We start from the raw sequence: 23,417 nt of genomic DNA on the forward strand, positions 1-23,417 counted from the left end.
CTAATTTTTCCTCTCTCTCTCTCTCTTATCTGATTTTCAAAGTCCCTTTTGAACTCTTCCATAACCTAACCTCAATTCTTATTTTTCTTGAAGGCTTTGGATGTAGGAGCTATGACTTTGTTATTATATTTTGAGTGTGTGTTTTGATCCTCCTTGTCCATAATAACTTTCAATGGTCAGAAACATTTTTTTTTGTTTTTTGCTCATTTTCCTAACCTATTACTTGGCTTTTAACTATTTGTTACAGTAGGGCTCTGTTTCCAAGATGGAGATGCACTGTCCCAAGTTTCAGGGGTTTTGTTAAGCTGTTTTCAGAAATCCTTTTAGGAATCTGACCACAAGCTCCTGCCCCACTGTAGCTATAAGATCTAGTATGCTGGCTGGAACTGGGGCTTGCTGACTGGGCTGTGCTGGGACTACACACCAGACTCCCAACCCATTGCCACAGACTCTTTCCACTGACTTTCTGAGTCCTCCCTGATGTTCCTGGATAGAGAGGTCCAGAAGCCTCCAGCACAGCTGCTGATTGAGAGATCCTGACTCATTGATGCTAGAGTCTGGGCTGGAGCTGGGCCCAGACTTGCACGGGGATTGCCCACTGGAGTCCCACTCTGGTTCCACAGATTTTTCTGCTGACCTTCCCGGTCATCTTTGGTGTCTCTGGGCTAAGAGGTCTGGAAGGTGCCAATACAGCTGCTGATTCAGAGGTCTACCTGAGACAGTCTGGGGCAGGATTTGAGGCTACGCTGGCTGTCCTGGCCTGGGACTCCCATCCTGGTGTTACAGACCTTTTCTGCTGAGTTTCTAAGTTGCCTTCAGCTGGAAAATATTCTACTCAATATTTTGAGATATTCTGATGCTCTAAACTTTGTTTAGAGTCATTATTTAAATGAACTTGGAGTAGTTTGGGGGAGAGATTGGGCATATTTCTGCCTTTACTCCACCATCTTGGTACTGTCTCCCTTTGGGGAGCATTTACCAAGCAAATGTGCCAGCACTGTGCTAGGTATTGGGAATATAAATAAATGAATAAAATAATCTCTACTCACAACAAGCTTATATTCCAGTATTACTACAGAATGATTCTTTGATTCTTTAAGTTATATAGGCTTTTTTACCTGTGAAATGAGATAATTGTACTTCCTAATCATGAGAGTTCCTTCCCAGTGCTTTAGTTTTATAAATATACTTATTTGTAAATAACATAAGATTATAACATAGATAGGATAATTATATAGTGGGCATATAACGAGGGGTAGAGAGTCAGGTGGCACAGTAGATAAAATGCCAGGGCTGATATCAGGAAGAATAATCTTCCTGAGTCAAATCTGGCTTCACATTCTTACTAATTATATGTCCCTGAGCAAATGACTTAACCTTGTTTGCCTCAGTTCCTTGCTATAAAATGATTTAAAGAAAGAAAGACAGACTATTCTGTATCTTTGACAGGAAAACCCCAAACAAGGTCAAGAAGAGTCAGAAACAACATGAACAAATATATGAAGGTAAACAACAAACAACAAATATATGAACAACAATATATGAACAGACAACAAATATGTGAAGGTAAAAATAACAAATATATGAAGGTAAATTGCTTTCCTCCCATTATTCAGACAGTATAGGAAAAAGTTAGATTTGTAACTAGAATCATTTAAGTAATAAAATTAAAAATTAGTTCTCAAAGTATATGTATATGTATGTATATATGTACACACATCATACATAATATGCACACCCATCTACACACACATGCACACATAAACTGATGCTAGAATTGGAAATCTTTCATACAATAATGTTGGAATCCTATAGTCATTGGAATTAAATTCATATTCAGAATAGGTAGGGAAGGAAGCTGACAGTCATGTGGGAAGCTCTCTGTGGTCATTAATTATGCCCTGTGACAAATAAAAGTATGTATGTGTCACCAAAATTTGAAGAGTCTTAACAGTAACTTAATATATGAAGTGCAACAAAGTGTAAGAGAAGGAAAGAGAGGGAGAGAGAAAAAAAGTGTGGATTTGTTATTGACCACATATAGATCAGGAGTAGAATGGTGGAAAAGAAAAAGAAACAAGGGAGAAAGGACATCCAACTTTTGATTCTTGAAGTTGGATGTATATCATAAGAGTTGTGGTGATTTTATAGGAATAATTTATGGTATGCTAGAGGATTGGTTTTTGGGGAAAAAACATTGGAGCTGCAACCTGATCTCTATTTCTTTTGCCTTTCATTACTTCCTTTCCCCCACCCCTCTTCTTTCTAATCTCTGGTGTCATCTATGCCTCTTATAACAAAAGGTGTTTCAGTAGCAACGGAACTAAATGTCAAACACAGAATCTAGATCTAATTGCACAATTGAATGACTAAACAACAATAAATGTATGAAAGTAAATAACCATTATCCAGGCAGATTCTAGTTGCAAGTGAATTAGCTTGGCCCCTTAAACAGAGCTGGGTAGAGAGTTCTTCTATTTGAATAAAAAGGCTTAGACTGGAGTAGAAAATAATATCAGCCACTTTGAGGTTTTTTCTCTCTCTGGGTAATATCTTCCTGGCTACTGTGTTGATTCTGTAAGAGGAACTAAATAGTGTTTTATTTGAATCTTGTATCCTTTAAAACAGTGTTCTTTTAATTCCTAAATTATTAGAGTGATTTAAAATTAGATTTTATGATCCATGAATGATTATTAAATTTAAATCGAACCCATTAGGTTAAATCTAATTGTGTCTGGTCCACAATAATGCCTGAAAATCTACCTCTAAGGCTAGACATGCTCCATTACCACTACTGAACACTTTTATTCACCTTATACCTCCTTTATATTTTATCTAAATGATATTGGGTGACTAGTTTGGCTAAATTTTTCATTGAAGTGACTATTTAGAAGATTTGAATGGAGAGATTTTGAGTATTAACCTAGCTGAAGAGGGTCTTAGGTCCTCTAAGTGATATTAACATTTAGGAATGCTAAAACCATGGAAGGTGTAAATATTTGATTAGCTAAGTTCTGAGACCTTTTTAGTCTCATGGGAAAAGAGTTCCTGGAGCTATAATTTGAGAGTGTCTTTGTGTGTGTCTATATTAATTAAAGCCAACTCTAATTTTAAGAGGAAGAAACTGAAGCCCAGAGGAATTAAATAACTTGCTTGAAGTGACATAGACTTAAATCTTCTAGCTTTTGGATATAGTTATGTTATTATTATTGGCTTAAAGACAATAACTTATTTTAAATGGCCCCATAAGGGAAAAATTTGGTTTTTAGGATTCAAGAAGGCTCTACTTTGAAGAGATGTTTATAAAAGACCATAATTCCACACACTAGATAGTCATCATGCTGTGACATAAAAAGAAAAGGGCTTCATAATCAGTAGACTTGGATATCAGTATTGGAGCCTTTGCCTCTCATACCATGAGCAAGTCACTTAAACTTTCTGAGCCTCAGCTTTTAATGTGTAAAATGAAAATAATATTAATATATATATGTAAATATATATATATTTTTTTTCCTCTCTCAGTGAGGAAAGTACTTTGTAAACCTCAAAGCTCTCTGTATCAATACATAAAGGAGATATAGTTTTATTGGTGTAGGAGTTCTACCCTCTAAGGAAGCAAGTTTCAAACTCTTATATGACATATACAGTTTTAGATAATTGCCTGAGGCTCAGAGAGGTAAGATGATTTGTCTGTAGTCATGGTAGGGACAAGATTAGATCTTGCTGATTCAATGTTTGGTACCCCTATACTATGCCATATTTCTACTAAAACCCTATAAAAATAGGAGTTATTATTTTAATCTGGCATTATTAGAATTTCTCTTTTTGAATCCCACTTCCTTTAGGGACTTAGTTTAGTAACCAGAGAAATGCTGCATTTTATTTTAACTCTTATCTTTACAGTTTAACCCTTCCCTACTTTTAAATTAATAGATTTAGTTACATAACCAGCAGGATGTTATACTAACTATTTTCTGCAAACCTATCCATCTCTTCAACTTCTCATTAAAAAAAAATTATATGCCAGATAAAGAGTAATTAGAAATAAATCCTTACAATAAGGTAACAGAAGAGCTGCTATATGTTTCTTTTGTGTGTAGGAATGTTACCTCTCTCTCATAACTGATTTATCTTGTACATGAATGCAGTTTTTACTACTGCTATTTGGGAAAACCTTAGATATTTATGGTTTCATAAGCTAAATTTTAAGTCAAATTGTCCCTGAGGCACTGGGGCAGGGGATACAGTGAGCTGAAAATTGTGAGAACAGGGAGATTAGTTAATCCCCTCTCTGCAGAGGACAAACACTACAGGATTGAATCCAAACCACATTCATAAGTACAAAAGAGGAAAAAGACAAATCTATAACTCCAGAATAGGTTTCTTTTTATTAGATAAGTCTTCGGAGAGTTTTAGGGTTGCTTGAAGATAGTAGAAATGGAACTAGAAGGTAGGAAGAAGCAAAAAATTAGAGAAAACAAAGGTGATCAAGAGGGAAATTAACTGGAAAAGACATGATAGAATGGAATCAAATATACATAAAAAGGGAATGGCTTTGATAGAGAGGTTATCTTATTATAAGATATAAAAGGAAAGCAAATTTCATCAAGGAAGATGAAATGAAAAGAAAGGGACAACTAAGAACTCATGTTAAATGGACTTAATTTTCTCAGTAAAATAAGGAAGGGGACGATTGAAAGTTTGGAATGTCTTCAGTGGGGACTGAGTTTAAGGAATCATTTAGGGAGGAATAAAAAGATTGCCTTGATGTGGTGAGAAACTATTTGAAGTTTCATAACATTAGTTTATATTGTACCCATAAGCACAGTTGTGGGACTTCCTACAGGTCTTTTTAGCAGCACATAAATTAAGGTGAAGAGGTAGAAAATGGGGAATAATCCAGGGCTTATCCAAAGGATGAACAGTGGTGATAGGGAGTTGTCTTGATTTTCTTTTATCATTGAACTTTGATAATTTTGGAGGAGAAAGTGCTGCTGATGACTTTGTGTAGTTCCGGCTCACTTAAATCCAATTCATATGCAAATTAAGACATCAAACCTTAGGATGTTATTTGTCCTTTTTGTGAATGAAGGATGAACAACAGCAACAACAACAAGGTTTCCTAAGCAGGTGCTTAATTAAATTTTGTCATACATATTTCTTACATTTGTATCTCACTGTTATTATGGTCTAAGTTTAATCTTACTACCATGGATGCTGTAATGTGGGAAGGAGCAAGTTAGTGATTAGAAGAGCACTTTGTATTAATTTTCTTTACCAAGTTATCTGAGAATCTAAATTTATCAATTATTCTCAGTTATCTGAGAATCTAAATCTATCAGTTCAAGGAGAAGTTGTAGAATGCTACTGTTTTTCTTCTTCCTTCTCCTCTTCTCTTCTCCTTTTGCTTCTTCTCCTCCTTTTCTTCTATCTTCCTCCATTTCCTTCCTTTTTCTTTTCTTCCTCTATTTTCCTCTTCCTCCTATTTTCTTCCTCCTCCTCCTCCTCTTCTTCTCTTTCTCTTTCTTCTTCTTCTTCTTCTTCTTCTTCTTCTTCTTCTTCTTCTTCTTCTTCTTCTTCTTCTTCTTCTTCTTCTTGTTCTTCTTGTTCTTCTTGTTCTTCTTCTTCTTCTTCTTCTTCTTCTTCTTCTTCTCCTTCTTCTTCTTCTTCTTCTCCTTCTTCTTCTTCTTCTTCTTGTTCTTCTCCTTCTCCTTCTTCTTCTTCTTCTTGTTCTTGTTCTTGTTCTTGTTCTTGTTCTTGTTCTTCTTGTTCTTGTTCTTGTTCTTGTTCTTGTTCTTGTTCTTCCTCCTCCTCCTCCTCCTCCTCCTTTTCTTTTTCCTCTTATTTTTTCTTCTTCTTGAAATACAATTGTGGAAAGACAAGCTTTAAAAACTCTTTTAAGTGAAGTTACTGGAATATGCCTTTAAACCCAAACATTCTGGCTTTCATTGAATAGCCAAAAATAATGCTAACTTAAGTCACTGTGGCTCATTGTTTAGTTTTTGAAGGTTTAAAATGAGTGAAAATAACAACTATTTTCTATTCTGATAAGAAACTCTGAGAGTTTTCCTCTTTGAGACTTTATTTTTGCAAGGGTAAATTGGCCTATTTTGTTTCAACTTTTACTTAACTTGAGTTGTTAAATGATCAGGATCTCAGACAAATTGAGACCTGGTAAAGACCTTAATTTAGAAAGCTCAAAGTCATCTATTGCATCCTGGGGCCATTGTCAGTCTTCTTGATTTTGTCTTGTTCTGTGATGACTCTGGAGGAGAGAGTAAGGCTGAGGACTTTGTATAGCTCTGCTGCACCTAAATCCAGTTCAAATTTAAGCAAGACAATAGCTTTGTGATGTTATTGGTCCTCTTTGAAGGAAGGATGAGGATGAACAATGACAGTGGTAATAGAATAAGGAGGTACGTAATTGGAGAATTGCTAATAATGTAGAGGTGAATTGATTAATATTAAAGTCAAGATGGGGTAGGTAGATGGTGCAGTGGATAGATAAAGTGTTGGTTTTGAAGTCAGGAAGATCCTTTTTTAGGAGTTAAATCCAGCTCAGTGTAATACTGGGCAAGTCAACCTTATTTGCTTCAGTTCCTTGTCTGTAAAATGAGCTGGGATGGAAATGGCAAACAACTTTAGTATCTTTCATAAGAAAATTCCAGATAGGGTCAGGAAGTGTTGGACATAACTGAAAGGACTGAGCAACAACAATAATCAAGACAAGGAAATGAGGAAATGAGGAAAGTAAGCTTGTACCTAAGGAAGGAGGAGAGGGAAGAACCTAGAGGCACCTACAACTCTAGTTTGATGAAATAAAGCAAATGATTTAAATGCAGGACCTGTCACTCATTTTAAAAAATTATAAATCAGGGATGATAACAGCACATAATTCACAGAGTTGTGAGAATCAACTGAGGACAATAATTATAAGGTGTTTAGCATAGTGCCTGGTACATAGTAGTGCTATATAAATACTTATTTTGCCCCTCCCCTCTGTTTAATGAGACATATTAACCACAAGTATTGTAAGGTTCAAATGAAATAATGGAAATGAAGCATTTTGCAAACCTTAAAATAGTTGCTATTATTGTTATTACTATTATTATTATTAGCCTAAAGTCATCAGGTATTCATTTTGATGATGACTTTATTCTGAAGCTTTTTACTACATTTTTGCTGAGATTAAGCACTCTTGAATAGCAATACAGGATTGTGCTTGTAAATGTTTAACAACCAGATTCTACAGAAGAAAAATACACGTGCCTTTTAGGTTTAATATGCATTATCATTATTTTACCCATCATTTTCTTAAGTCTAGAAATCAATGGAACAATAAATCAGGTCCTTACTGTGCAATTACTGATTTTTGAAGTGTACATGTTTATATTGAAACTTTAGCAATTAGCTCTCAAAACTAGCTAGAGTTGGCTGTTGTGAAGGTCTGGTCTAGCTCCTCTTGTCAGGATAAGCAAAAGTCCTTGCCCCACGTTGGGCGCCAATTGTAGCGAGCTGTCGTCTCTAGAAGCTGCCGGATCACTCTCTGGGAAGAGATCTGCTGTGTCTTCTACTCAAATCTCTCCGACAGATTCTTCTTCCTGTAACGAACCGTTGTCTCCAGGCAGTTGCTGTTAACTCTTGTCCAAAGAAGTGACTTCCCTTCCTGCAGAGAGCGCCGTCAAGCCTGATGCAATTCAGAGTCTTCCCCTCTTCCTGGAGTGCTGTCCTCTTTATCCTCCCAGAGAATGGGCGTGGGATAATGCAAGGGCTTCTGGGAAGAACCACTTCAGCCAATGGGCTTGCCCCCTCTATCAAGTCAACCTGAGTTCTCACCTTGTAATTGTCCAGAAAACCTGAATTCTCACCTTGTCACCATCCAGACAACCTCAGTTCTCACCTAGTAATCCTAACATCTCCCCCTTTCTTTTGATTTAGAACATAGGACAGTCATGACCTTGAAACATAAATCCATCAATATGGGAAGTATTACAGATAATTACATAAATGACCTTGAAACATAAATCCATCAATATGGGAAGTATTACAGATAATTACATAAATTACATAAGCACATAGTAACATAGTAACGTAACACATGCTAGAAGTATATAACATAATCATAAATTGAAAATTTATAAATGTCCATAAGTCCATTGTCCATTAGTCTCATCTTGTGTGAGGAAGTCCAATGATTCCTGCTGGTTTTTAAAGTTCTTTAACAGTCTTCTTATTATCCATGCTCTTTCAGTGTCAGATGTGTCTTAGATCTTCTCCTTTATTTTGAGGTCTTTCTCTTTTTCTGTCTCTCTCTGATGGACAAGGCGAATATGACTCGTTGGCACCCATCTGATTCCTTCTTCATCTGTTTTCTTCTGTCTGTTAAAATACTAGCAAACCCTCTCTCCCAGGCAGTTAACCTATCTAATTTTCTTCTATTTACCACTTTCTAAATCTCTTCTCATCATCTGGCAATTACATTGAAATTGTTCGCACTGGATACAGCCCTGTTGGTTTAAAAGGCCTGTATTCTCCCCAAGTGTAATCCATTTTTGCAATCTGATTGCCTTTCGGCTGACTTATCAGGTAATCCCTTTCTGCCATGTGATTGCTTTTCTGCTGGTTGATTAAATCAGAGTCCTGGCCTTCTAAAGGTTCTTTGGATGTAACATCAGCTGCCATCATGCCCCAAGTCTTTTTTGCCTGGGGCCCTGGACCTGGGCCCCTCATCCCATTTCCCTGAATTATTCTACACTCTGATGCCCAATGGAGTCCTCTGTTGCATTTTGGACATGGGGTTTTAGGTCTTCTCTCACCCTGTCTTCTCACTGTATCTCCATATCTACACTGAGCTCTTAGATGCCCAATTTTTCCACATTGAAAACATCGCCGAGTTTCTCTAGAAGGCCCTTGCCAGGAGGGACCCTGTCTTTCCACATTCATCATTGTCCGGGTGTAAAAAGCATTTGTTCCCACTGTAGCACAGCGTCTTATGATCTCCTCTAAAGGAGCATCTTTGTCTAATCCCCATATAATTCTTTTGCAAATCTCACTGGCATTTTCCTTAGCCAGATGTCTGGTCATTATTTCTGTAGCTGAATTTTCTCCAATAGTTCTTTTGACAGCAGTTTGCAAACGTCCCACAAAATCTGCAAAAGGTTCATTGGGACCTTGCTGTATTTTAGTGAAAGCCTCTCCCCGATCTTTCTGTCCAGGGAGGACACCCCAAGCTTTTATTGCAGCCTTAGCAATTTGCTCATATATTGTCATGGTATAATTAATCTGTTCCGAATTCTCTCCATACTGACCTTCACCAGCTAAGTGCTCAAAAGTGAATTGTGTGTTAACTCCTATTTCCAAATTGCATCTGACTTGAATTTTACATAATTCATGAAATTCCGCAAGCCATAATAAATTTTCTCCAGGTTCCAGACATGTTCTTGCTATGGATTTCCAATCATTCGGGGTTAGGACTTCATAAGACAAACCATCTAGTAACATTTTGACATAAGCTGATGTAGCCCCATAAAGGGTACAACCTTTTTTCAAATCCTTAATTTTATTCAAATCTAAAGGTGCATATCTTCTCCTTTTTTTACCTACAGAGTCAGTATTTTCAATCACAGGATATGCATGTATAAAATCACTTATATCCTGTCCTTCTCTCTTAGCTTTAACCAATGCTTTTTCTAATCTTGTCATAGGCTTAGGCTTCTTCACAGGCAATTCTGTTTGTGTTTCTGCCTCTTCCCCTCTTTCTTCCTCCATCTCTGAAGGTGGGGTTGATGTGGGCCTGTCAATAATCTGTTCTCTAGGCAGGGTTGAAGCTTCTTCAAGAGAATCATACCATAATTCCTCATTTAAATCCTCTTGCTCTAGGGAAAGATCTTGATCTTTCCTTTTTTCCTCACACTTCCTCCTCTGTTCATTTTTAGAACTTTTCCTTCTCCTACAACTTGCTTGATAGTTTAAGGCTAATTGAACTATGTTGTAGATATAAAATACTTCTGCAGAAATTGAACGAGGCCCATTTTTTGCTTGAAATTCTTTCATTTCATATCCCACTAGCTTCCATTTATCTACATCTATCTTTTCTTCCTCTAAGAACCAAGGGGATGTGCGTCTTAATGCAGCCAAGAGTTTAGCAATCTGTACCCAGGTTACAAGTAAACTCTGCTCCTCAATTATGTTGATTATACTCTCTATAGTACCACTCCTGAATGGAGCTGAGGTTGCTTCTGGGGCTGGGGTTGAGTCGGCTGAGGTCCAGGGATTGAATATAGCTAACATCTGCCCCATTTCAGCTATAAGAGATTCCTGGTTTAGCCCTTAACAAGTTAAGTTCCTTATTTATCTATTAGCACGCTCACTTAATCTTTAACAAAGTTTCCTCCTTACTCACGGTTCTGGGTCAGAGAGACTGAGATCTAGATCGGAAGCTTTTCCACTGGAATCAGGACTGTGTCTGTCCCTGTTCGGGCGCCAAATTGCGAAGGTCTGGTCTAGCTCCTCTTGTCAGGATAAGCAAAAGTCCTTGCCCCACGTTGGGCGCCAATTGTAGCGAGCTGTCGTCTCTAGAAGCTGCCGGATCACTCTCTGGGAAGAGATCTGCTGTGTCTTCTACTCAAATCTCTCCGACAGATTCTTCTTCCTGTAACGAACCATTGTCTCCAGGCAGTTGCTGTTAACTCTTGTCCAAAGAAGTGACTTCCCTTCCTGCAGAGAGCGCCGTCAAGCCTGATGCAATTCAGAGTCTTCCCCTCTTCCTGGAGTGCTGTCCTCTTTATCCTCCCAGAGAATGGGCGTGGGATAATGCAAGGGCTTCTGGGAAGAACCACTTCAGCCAATGGGCTTGCCCCCTCTATCAAGTCAACCTGAGTTCTCACCTTGTAATTGTCCAGAAAACCTGAATTCTCACCTTGTCACCATCCAGACAACCTCAGTTCTCACCTAGTAATCCTAACAGGCTGTTATATACCCCTTCATATGGCTAATTGGGTGCCCTAAGGATCTAATGTCTCAGTACTTCCTTAATATATATTAAACTTGTTATTATTAATTATTTATAAATTATTAACATACACAATTATAGTATTACTTAATTTATACATTTAACTGCTATGATCTAATGACTGGTTGTAGAGTAAACTTGTTCTAAAGGGGAGGTAAAATTAATTTATATTTCTGTGGGAGTTAAATGTGATACAGTAGAAAGGACATTGACTTTGATGTTGGAGGACCTGGTTCAAAGACAGTCTCTGATATTTATTGCTTGTTTTACCTTAAGCATTTAACATCCCTGAGCCTTAATATCTTCATCTATAAAATGAGGGGATTAGATAAATGATCTCTGAGCTCTCTTCTAACTCTATGATCTTCTGAACTATGAACATAGAAAAATAGATTCACAAGTCCAAATAACCAAAAAGACAAGAAGGGAGAAAATATGTAAAAGTTAAATTTTCTAAGTAAATTTTGGTTTTTAGCATTTATCTTTAGGTTTATTGGGATTTCAAGTAAAATGTTACCAATTTTTGGTAGTCATTAAAAAGTAGTCATAAAAATTCCACTACTCTCCTCCCCTCTTCCCCCCCAATTAGCTTTCCATGTGAAACTTGGCTTTTGAACAATTGTGAATGAAAAGAATCCAAATCTTTTTTTTTCCATCTGGCTTCTCATTTTGCTGAAACAACAATAACAATTTTTGGTGGGAATAACAATATTATTATGTACTATATCTCCAGCCAGGTTTTGAATTTGTCAAATCTGAGATATTTGTCAAATATTTCAAAATGCTTTTGAAATATTTAGAGCTTAAAGAAACTCATAGAATATTTTTTTTCTAAGTGTGATTTCCTTTCATTTTTAAGACCTCGTGATATTTGAACAGGAAAGCAATCTGTATATGATACTCTTTCTGAAAAATGTTGTTGTATAACAGCTATTTGATGTTTGACAAGTTTTTGACATTCTTTAAGTGAGCATTTTTATATCTTTACTCTTAGAAATAAAGATTAGAAATAATTTTACCAACATCAAGCATGAACATCAAATGAAATGTTTAGCATTGTGTTTTAAAAGAAGGTGGAGTTAGATCTAAATTCAGTAAAGCATTCTCCCTTTAAAAAATTTCCATATTTTAAAATTAATTTTCTCCTAAAACTTTCAGATTCTTTTTAATTAAGCTTGATTCTGACACTATTGGTTTACCAAGAATATATATATATATATATATGTATATATATATATATACATATATATATATATATATATGTATATATATATATATATATACATATATATATATATATATATATTGTTATGAGTGGGAAGAAAATGAAAGAGAAGAGAACAGGAGAAGAGAGGATAATCAGAAAGTCTCCAGATCCTATTATCTTTAGTAATCTAGGTAAAGTAGTGTAGAGATTCTATGTATCTAGTAAATTCCTCTTAAACTTGGCTGGACCTATGTAATTATTAAGATAAACTGTTTCATGCAAGTTATTCTTTCACTAAACAAAATAAAATGAGACAAATGAGATGGAGGATTTCTCTTACAGTCAAGAAGGTTGAGTTTAAGTTCTACCTTTAATATATTGGCTATGTGACAATTGGCAAGTCACTTCACTTCTTAGAAGCCTAGGCAACTCTGTAATATGACAAATCATAATCAAGTTGTTCACTTTTCCTGTTTGGTAATTTGGATTGAATTTTCATATATCCAATTTGCTAAGTGGGTTCTACGTGAATAATGAAAGAAATTTAACAGATCCTACAGATAACTGTGACTTGTTTTGTTTTGCTCCAATGCGATTTTTTGTTTAAGGATTTTTATTAATTTCAGACCCCACTCTTTTTTTTTTTCTAATTTGTATAAATTCTGACATGTCCTGTGCCTTATTTTCCACGCCTTCTTTATTACTATATCTTTCCTTTCTGTATTTGTTTTTATTTTTGTTTTCCAATTCTCTATCAATCAGCCCCATCTCCCTGTGAAATCTATGTGGGGACCTCTTCCTGATTTATAAAAAAGCACAGACTTCTTTTACCTTCTTAGGGGTGTGCTAATTTGGATAGTGCAAAGGCAAGAGTCAAACAGATTTCATTTATGCATAAATTAATTTACTTTGCAATTAGAAGGGTGAAATATAACTTTTCTCCTAATTGGGCATTAGTAATGTCTATTACATCTGATAGCTTAAGAAAAAACCTGACAATTATTTAGCATTTGATAGACTATTCCAAGAAATAATAATAGGAGTTTGCCAATAAATTTGTCTTTTAATCTATATACTTTAAAACAAGATCACATTAACAATTAACCACCTAGTAATGGTACTAAGAGGAATAGAGTAAAACCTATTTAAGAAACCAACTGTGTTTCCAATTGTAAGTATTTACTGAACACAGACCCCCTTGGTGGTAGAGGGATAGAGAGGGTAAGTAACAGGGAAAATCAAATTATTTCTCAAGAATATTACTTTGTGGAGTTGAGGTTAATCTCCATAAGTCTTGTTTTATAAGTACATCTTATTCAAGAGATTTGTTCCTCAAAAGTTACATGTAAAGATTTTGTAAACTGAATAAAGAATATACTTAAAATATTCTACTTTTAAAAATTTCAGGATGAAATACATGTAAAATGAAATCTGGTATGTTTTTTATTTTGTTAATCTGAATTGGGTTTTCATAGATATTTTGCTTTAGGTAAGGGAAATGAAAGGAACCGTTCTGAGGTTCCAGGGAAAACTGCACATTTTGAATAATGGTTTTGGTGGAAAGGGGGAAGTGCTCTCTGATGTCAATTTCATTGTATAGTGATTAAAAATCATTCTTAATTTACATGATCAGCTGAGAACAAACAGGTAAAATAATTTCCTGGAATGACAATAAAATTAGGAAATCCATGCCCTTTATATTCTACTCATAAGTTTATTTAATATTTAAACTACTAAAAGTATTATATATTAGTAGTTATCTCATCATAATTATTATTAAATAAATAATGATTATGCCACTAAAAGTTTGTCTTGTATGGAATCCTTACTAGTCATGTTAGTGTATAACCAACTTTAAAAAAATACTTTTTTGATTTTATTTCTTTCCAAACATCACTACTATTCCCTAGTGACTCCTCTTTGTAACAAAGAAAAGTACAGTTATGTAAAAAAAAAATCATTACATTGTTTATCTTCAACAATGTATACATAATTCTGCATTTGTAGTTCATCACATTTTGTTTAAAGATGCGAAATCTGACTCTCCAATAGTCCTCCGAAAAAAACAACTATAATACCTGGCACAGAGTAGGTACATAATACATGTTTATTGGTTGACTTCCAGTTCATGTGTTTTATGATTATTTTTTTTCCCAATTTTACTGTGTGGCTCTATTTAAATAGTTTGCAGTACTACATTTAGGTTACAAATTTTTGGTTCATCCACATGACACTGTTTGCTTAGTGAAATCCAACTATAAGTTGATCATAACTGATAGACTTGATTGAGTTTTATCTGGAATTATTCATTACCAAATCTATCTCTGAAAAATGAGATGGACATCAAAAGATAACAAACCTCAAATTTAGATACCAGGGCAAGAATTCCTAAAGGCTGTGCAAATCAGCATTCAGGGTGGGTCTTCAGTTGAAGAATTAAAAAAAAAAAAAAGATAAGCCATTAATATATTTTTGGGGGGAGGAGAAATGGAGAGGGAGAAGACAAAAAGAGAATACTGAAAAATATAATAAAGCTCTGGAGGATCCTTTAAGGTATAAATAGATTATACTTGGAAATAAGATATTGCACTTATAAAAGCATACAATTATACTTGGCTTAACCTAGTGTTGAAAGTGACCAAATCTCCAGAAGAGCATTCAGAAAAGCTGCTTTTCTGACTTTCTGCCTCTGCCCTTTTTGCTTCTGCTGCTGAGCAGATTGTAGGAGATAGATGCCAATTCTACATTGCTAAATAATAATTCTCATTAGCATGCTGCCTTGCATGTGTCTTGCAGAGCAAAACTCTGCTCCTCCTTAGGCTGAATTAGAAGAGCAATGTCAGTCTCAGGATGTACAAAGGGCTTGCAGCCACACCTGCCTGGGAGATGTCAGTGCCGGTAGAGCGTACCCACATTTTCCTCTCATTTCCTTCTCCCTCCCCTGCCACATGTGTTCAATGAAGAAGAGAAATGTTCATTGGGAATTGGGAAATAGGGATATTATGTGCTTTTTGCCAGTTGAGACTACAGTCCTGGAAATTTCAATTGTTCTGGCTTCTCATTCACCAACTTGATGAATTTCAAATTTCCAGGACATGTCTGAATCTAAGTCCCCTTTTGAATGAGTGTCATTGACCTTTCTTCTTGCATTTGGCTACCCAGTGGCAGGTGGTGTCTACCTGATGTTCCATGACTTTCCTCTAGTCCTTCCCATTAATGGTCCTTCTAAAAGTAAACTGGATGTTGTTTACTTTGCAGCAGATGCCAAAGTGACTGAATGACACTCTGAGGATGTACTTTCCACCTTGCACATTCACTGCCTATTTAACAGCGGCCATATTTCTCACAAAGACTTTCACATGCCATCTGCTATCACATGATACCATGTGCCAGGTCCCTATAAGAAGTAGATTTGATCACGTAGTTTCTCATTTCTCTCTTAGAAATGGAAAATTATAGAAGACATCCAGAGTAGGTTTCAGACTCAAGGAATTATGTGCATTCATCAACTACAATGCATTAAGAAGCTTTATTATTATTATTATTATTGATGTGTGATTCCCTTTAACAAAATAACAATAAAATGTCCTGATGGGTCATTATCAAAATTAGTATGCTTGGGAAAGTCTCAAATTTTCTACTGGATCTGTCTCATCACATCGTCAGCAAAAAGAAATAAATAATTTTAAAAGAATTGTCCAAGGTATTTTACATCTCTCAATTTTCTTGACTCAGAGGTTGGTCCATTATGTCTTCTCTCTGATGAAGGCTTGAAATCTGTGATGAAACTCTTATATTCTGAAAGGGCAATTCAAGCAGGAAGGAAAATGAATGAGGGACAAGAAGAGCATAAGAACATTATAATAAATTTCACTGTTTAAAAATACTTCCATCTTTGTTAATTGGGGGGAAGATGTTAAATGATAGCAGCAAAAAAAAAAAAAAAAAAAAAAAAGATTCACTTCTGTTCTTTCTCTTTTCTTCTCCCTCATGACCTTTGACAGCATGCTGTAATGTCTCACATTCTTTCTTTTCCATGTTTTATTCTGAGACTGTCTGCAGGGAGGCTAAAATGGGCTGTCTAAGAGAGAGTCTGTAATTGAAAGTTCTTTCAACAGAAGGACTTATATCAGTCCTGCTGAGGGAATAGGAGCTCCACCTGCTGACTTTTTTATGTTTGCTGACTCTGGAAGAATGACATGCATAAAGAAATTGCATGGCAGTCATTTCTTTTATAATTTCTCAGTGGAAATATAGTTTTCAGAAATATTGATAAGATGTACCAGTCGACCACAGCTTTCAAGTTGAAATTGCAATCTATAGCTTGTTTTAGGAGTGGGGATTATGCTTTGAGTCTCTGAGCCAGTCTAAGTAATTACTTTAATCTGTAACAACATATAAATTCATAAGTTGTTGCCATCATGGCTCACTGGGAGTACTAGACTTTGGAAAAGCTGCATCTTTGAGCCATAAATTTACACTCTACTGTTGGCCCAAGAGTTTGCTGTTTTGAGATGCTGTAGCATCTTTTGATGGAGTGAGAGTATTATTGATCTTTGATCTAAATAGCAAAGATCAAATCTCAAAGAAAGCAGTAAGTATTTTCAAGAGCAAGATAGGATTTAGATTTTGATGTCTGTATTATATGGAAAAGCCATTTGAATTGCTTATATTTTAAAATAGCATCTGAATAATTCTGTTTATAAAGCATAAGCAGATAAATCCTATTATGTATCCATTTTAAAGGCTGTCTTTATATATTCCAGGAGCGGTTAAAAAAAAAAAAAGATTATATTTAGAATCATAAGGCTTGAGTTCAAATCCCAATTCTACAAATCTCTACATGTATTATATTGAACAAGTCTTTTATGTTCATTGAACCTCAATTTCTTCTTTAATAAAATAAAGTAGCTGGGTTAAATGATCTCTAAGATGTCATGTAGCTTGAAATCAACAGTTCTATGATAGTGCATAAATCAATATTTTCTTTACAACTATTTTTCCTATTTTATACCATATAATCTGAGATAATAGTTGGGAAAATGTAATGCCAATTCTTTAGCTTCTTCATAATTCTTCCTTCTTAGACTATTGAAAACACATTTTCTACTACTATAACCTGTTCCCTATATTTCAGTCAGTGCAGACATCTGTTACTGCATTTATGCAGCATTACTCTATCTTTATCATGAATTAAGTATGACACATAAATGAATTGATTATTTCATTGCTTTGATTTAGTAAAAGGTAATGCTTGGAATCTTCAAATTTTGCATTTACTTGCAAATTTTCATGTTTTTAATTTTGTTTAAGAAGAAAATTGTTGGTTTTATTTAATGATAGAATCCCAAAAGCTTTCTGATAATAATATTAATTTGTATTTACAGCAAGGAAGTTTTGTGGTATAGTTGAGAAAGAGTGCTGAACTTGTAGTCATGAGACTGGATTTTAAATTGCTCTGCCACCTAAAAGCCCATGTGATTTTTGGCAAGTCAGTTCACTTTTGTAGATCTCAGTTTTTCTTCTGTAAAATTTTAAGGTTGGACATTATCTCTGAAGTCCTTTAAGGCTCTGAATCTATGGACCTATTTTCACTTAATTCTTCAGCTTTGCAAGTTACTTGGATGAGCATCATCTCACGTGATATTTATGACAGTACTGTAAAAGAAATAGGCAATCCAATTGTTAGTATTTTATAGAGGAGGAAATTTTATAGAGGAAAAAATATTTTATAGAAGAGGCTCAGAGAGGTTGAGGGATTTCTCCAAAGTTACACAACTTCTGATAAATAAGCTGACATCCAAACATAGGACTTGTTACTGTAAGTATTTCTATAACTTTGCTAGATACCACCACATTATGAAAAACCCATTCATATATGGACTCTGCTTTCCAGAACTTCACTCTTTCCTCTTTCCTCACATACAACTTTATACAAGAGATATGAAAGAGAATTGGTAATATTCTTTTTCAGTAGCAATTCATATACCTAGGAAACAGTGAAGAAGTCTCATTTTTTATAGAGGTTAAAATCATACAAGATCAGTATGGAAAAGGAAGAAGTAAGAATGACTGTCAAGGGCAATAAATATACTCTAGTTAAGGTAAATAAATTAACTATTTCAAGAAAGGAAAGAATTGAGAGGTGTCTTCATCTTTAATTTAGTCTTCCTATTTTTATAATCATTTCACTGAAAGAAACATAGATGGAGATGAGTATTTAAATTGAAGACTCAGTTTGACCCCTTGGATAGCAATGGGGGGGAGGGGATCCCTGTCCTCAAGCAAGCCAGGAAGTTAACTGAGGCAGTGATATGTATATTATATATTGAGACTGCTATAAAGATAACAGGAATTTATTCACTGATAATTGGTCTAGGAATATATGCTAATGATATTATAATAAATGTAAACAATCACAAAGGTTAGATAGTCTATACTTGAGCAATATTTGGGGACATGCTGGAAAAAATTAATACATGAGTCATGGATTTAAGAAGGAAAGAAACTTTGTTTTATTATTTTTGATAAAGGACCTCTAATAAAGAGAGGTAATTTGGAAATCTTTGGTAATACACGTATACTAATATCTTCTCTTTTTAAAAAAATTATTTAATTTTGATATTCTTTTTGTTTGTTTGTTTGTTTTTGCTGAGGCAATTGGGGTTGTGACTTGCCCAGGGTCACACAACTAGGAAGTGTTAAGTGTCTGAGGCCAGATTTGAACTCACATCCTCCTGACTTCAAGGCCGGTGCTATATCCACTTTTACCTAGCTACCTCAATATTCTTTGTTTTCACATGAGTTAGTTAACACACATTTATTAAGCACTTACTACTTGCCAGACTCTGCTATGCTATGCACTGGGGACACAAAGAAAGGCAAAAACAGTTCCTACCCTGAAGGAGCTTATACTTTATCTGCATTTCCCAAATATACTCCTCTCTTTTCCCTTTCCAGAAAGGAACTTTTAAAATAACAAAGATCAAAATAGAAAAACAAGTTCAATAACAATAATACAAGCCAAACCCCAAGACATTTATTGTTCTCTACACCTCTAGTCCCCCACCTCTGCAAAGAAAGGAGAGAGTTATACTGTTATCTCTCTTCTTTGAAAATAATCTTAGTTATGATAATTTGATATAATTTAGTTTCATTTGATTTTTTTTGGTTCTTTCCATTTTTATCTTCCTGTTTCTATTCCACTTCTATTCAGCTCATCTGGGTCTTCCACAGCTTCTCTATATTTATCACATTATTATATTCATTTTTTTCTTAGGACACCAATATTCCATCATATTCAGGAATCACAACTTATTTAGCCACTCTTTAATAGTTAGTAAAAAGTGCTACAATATGTATAAAGATACACACATACATATATATATATATATATATATATATATATATTACCATATATACATGTTATATAACATGCATAGATATCTATATCTATATCTATATCTATATCTATATCTATATCTATATCTATATCTATATCTATATCTATATTTATATCTGTATCTATATCTAGGGCATTCCAAAAATCTTAGTGCAGTTTTAAGCCTTAATAGCTTTTAGCATAAATACTAAAAACAAAATTTTAAAGATGTTTAACATTTTTAAACCTTCATATGTTTCTCATTAATATTTAGCAGAACCATTGTAATATGCTATGCACTTTACTTCCTGTAATCCTTCCTATCTCTTCTTTGGTTATAAACTCTTTATCCATAGATCTGACAGATAAATTTTTTCCATGCACCCATAGTTTACTCTTGATTTCATCTTCACATTCAAATTATGTACTAATTTATGATTCTATCTTCATATACAGTGAGAGATGTTGTTCTATGACTAGTTTCTGCCAAACTGCTTTCCAGTTTTCCCAGATGGTTTTGCGAAAAAGTAAGTTCTTGTTTGTTTTGTGGTTTGATTGAAAAAGTAAGTTCTTGCCTCCAAAACTTGGATCTTTGGCTTTATCAAATACTAGGTTACTATGGTCAATTATTCCTATATATCATAAACTTCATCTATTCCACTAATCCACCACTTTATCTCTTAGTCAATATCAGATTATTTTGATGATTATTGCTTTGTAATATAGTTTGAAATCTAGTACTGCTAGACTGTCATTCTTCACATCCCCCTTGCCCCCATTTATTCTCTTGATATTCTTGACCTTTTGCTCTTCCAGATGAATTTTGTTAATTTTTCTGACTTTATAAAATAATTTTTGGTAATTTGGTATGACATCAAATAAGTATATTGACTGATGACATTGTCGTTTTTATGATATTGACTTGGCCTACCCATAACCAGTGATTATTTTGTCAATTGCTTAGATGTGACTATTTGTATGAAAAGTGCTTTATAATTTTGTTGATATAATTAGTGGGTTTGTCTAAGCAAGTAGACTTCCAAGTATTTTTTATTATCTGTAGTTATTTTCAATGGAGTGTCTTTTTATCTGTTGCATCTGGGTATTGCTGTTGTATATAAAAATTCTGGTATATTTGGTTTTTTTTAAATGATACAACTTCATTAAAATTGTTGATTGTTTTAATTAATTTTTTGTTAACGGCCATACCTAGGTGAAGGGGTAGGTCTCTGAGAGCCTCCATAGCTGTGAATCATATACTTGAAGGAGTTGCAAAGTAGCTTTTGCAGATGTTCCTTGTGGATTGGGAATGAAATAAATTGGAGGCAAGAAGGGAAAAGAGAGAGGTCAGACAATGCAACTGCCTCCCAGGAGAGAGGACAGATAATGTAACTGCCTCTCAAGTCTCTTTGTATCATCATCATCCTGTCACATGAAGAGATCCATTCTACAGATCTGAGTTACATCTCCAGAAGCCACTGGCAGACGGCTCCCATATCACAACATGTGGTGCCCAACGTGGGGCACAAGAATCACAAGAAACAATGAAGAAGAAGCATTTGAGAGCTGTTCATGAGTAGGATCCTTCCAAAGTTCCTTCAGTAACCCTTTGGAGAAGGAAAGGGAGAAGAAACCCAGTAAGACTTTTTTAGTCAGGGTAATTAAATGGGCAAGCACATCAAAGGGCTGAGCCAGGCGACTGATAAGAGACTTATGAAAAATGTTCTGACTATAGTCCTCTTCTCCATTTGAAAGTTTGCCTCCATGACATCGCACAAGATTCCACATCTGCTATAGTGCTGTTTGCACTCCCTAGCATGCAGACTCACATATCTTAGCATGTGGACTTAGATAACAGCTAATGCATAAACTTACTGACCATGCTGTGGGGGAAAAATAATCACAATCTCATAAAACCAAAACCAGGGAATTGTTAAGGACCATATCTAAGTGAAGGGGCAGGTCAATTCTCCAAGAGCCCCCACAGCTGTGGATCAAAGACTTGAAGGAGTTGCAAAGCAGCCTTCACAGATGTTCCTTGTGGATTGGGAATGAAATAAATTGGAGGCAAGAAGGGAGAAGAGAGAAGTCAGACAATGCAACTGCCTCTCAATGGAGAGATCAGAGAATGTAACTGCCTCTCAGTCTCCTTGTATCATCATCATCCTCTCAGTCTGAGTTAGATTTCCAAAAGCCACAGGCAGGTGGCTCCCATATCACAACAGTTTCTAAGTTGATTCTCTAGGGCTCTAGGACTCTCTAAATATGCCATTACATCATCTGCAAAGAGTAACAGTTTTGTTTCCTCATTGCATGTTAATGTACCCTTAATTTATTTTTCTTGTTTTATTATTATAGGTAGCATGTCTAACATAATATTGAATAATAATGTTGATAATAGACATCCTTGCTTCACTTCTGATGTTATTGGGAAGGTTTTTAGTTTATGCTTATTAGAGATAATGCTTGTTTTTAATTTTAGAAAGAAACTATTTAACATTTTAAGAAAGATTCATTTATTTTTTGGCTTTCTGATGTTTTTAATAGGAATATGTAATCTATTTTGTCACAAGCCTCTTTTTAATCTATTGATTATGATCATATGCTTTTTGTTGTTTTTCTTATTGATATAGCCAGTTATATTTATAGTTTTCCTAATGTTGAACTAGTCCTACCTTTCAATTATAAATCCCACCTGGTCATAGTATTTGATCTTTGGGACATATTGCTGAAATCTCCTTACTAGTATTTTATTGAAAATTTTTGCCTCAAGATTAATTAAGGAAATTCATTTATTATTATCTTCTTTTATTTTTGCTCTCCAGGTTTTAAGTTACACATATATATTAATTTTTTATATATTTCCCTATGAGTCCCTATTTTGGGAGAGAAAAAATTATAACAAAAGGGAAAAACCATGAGAAAGAAAAAAAACAGAAGAAAAAAAATGAGATAGTATGCTTCAATCTAAATTCAATGTATATAGTTCTCCCTCTGAATGTGCTTGGCATTTTCCATCCAAAGTTTATTGGAATTGCCTTGGATCACTGAATTGCTGAGAATAATTAAGTCTATCATATTTGATCACACAACCTTGTGTTTGCTGCACTTTACATGTTTTAGACATCAAAACCATATTTGTATCATAAAAGAACATATTTTTTCAAAGTTTATATAGTATTGGCATTATGTATCATTTGAATTAATTGTTCTTTAAATGCTTGGCAGAATTCAGTTTTAAATTTTATTGGTCCTGGTTCTTTTTTTTTCCATAGGGAGATCAGTTTTATCATGTTTATTTTTTTTTTCTTTTCCTTTAGATAGAGTTATTTAAATATTCTATTTCCTTCTTCCATTGCTCTTGTGGACAATTAAAATTTTTGTAAATATTCTTCCATTTTACTTTGATTATAAGATTTATTGACATATCATTGGGCAAAATAGCTCCTAATGATTGATTTGTTTTTATCTTCATTGATTGTACATTCACCCTTTTCACTTTTGATACTGTTAATTTGTTTTTCAATTTTCTCTTTTTCAAAGTCAAATTAGCCAATGGTTTATTTATTTTATTGTCCCTTGCCCCATAAAACCAGCTCATGGTTTGTTTTATTTGTTTTATTCCTTTTTCTGTTGAGCTATTAATCTCTTTCTTTTTTATGGTATTTTGGTGCTTAATTGGAGATTTTTAATTGATCTTTTCTAGTTTATTTCACATTGCAGACTCAATTTATTGATCTCTTCTTTCTCTATTTATCAAAATATTTAGAGATGTAAAATTTCCTCTAAAAATTGCTTTGGGTACAAAACATGTTTAA

This window comes from Sminthopsis crassicaudata, chromosome 1, assembly GCF_048593235.1.
Source record: "Sminthopsis crassicaudata isolate SCR6 chromosome 1, ASM4859323v1, whole genome shotgun sequence".
Lineage (NCBI taxonomy): Eukaryota > Metazoa > Chordata > Mammalia > Dasyuromorphia > Dasyuridae > Sminthopsis > Sminthopsis crassicaudata.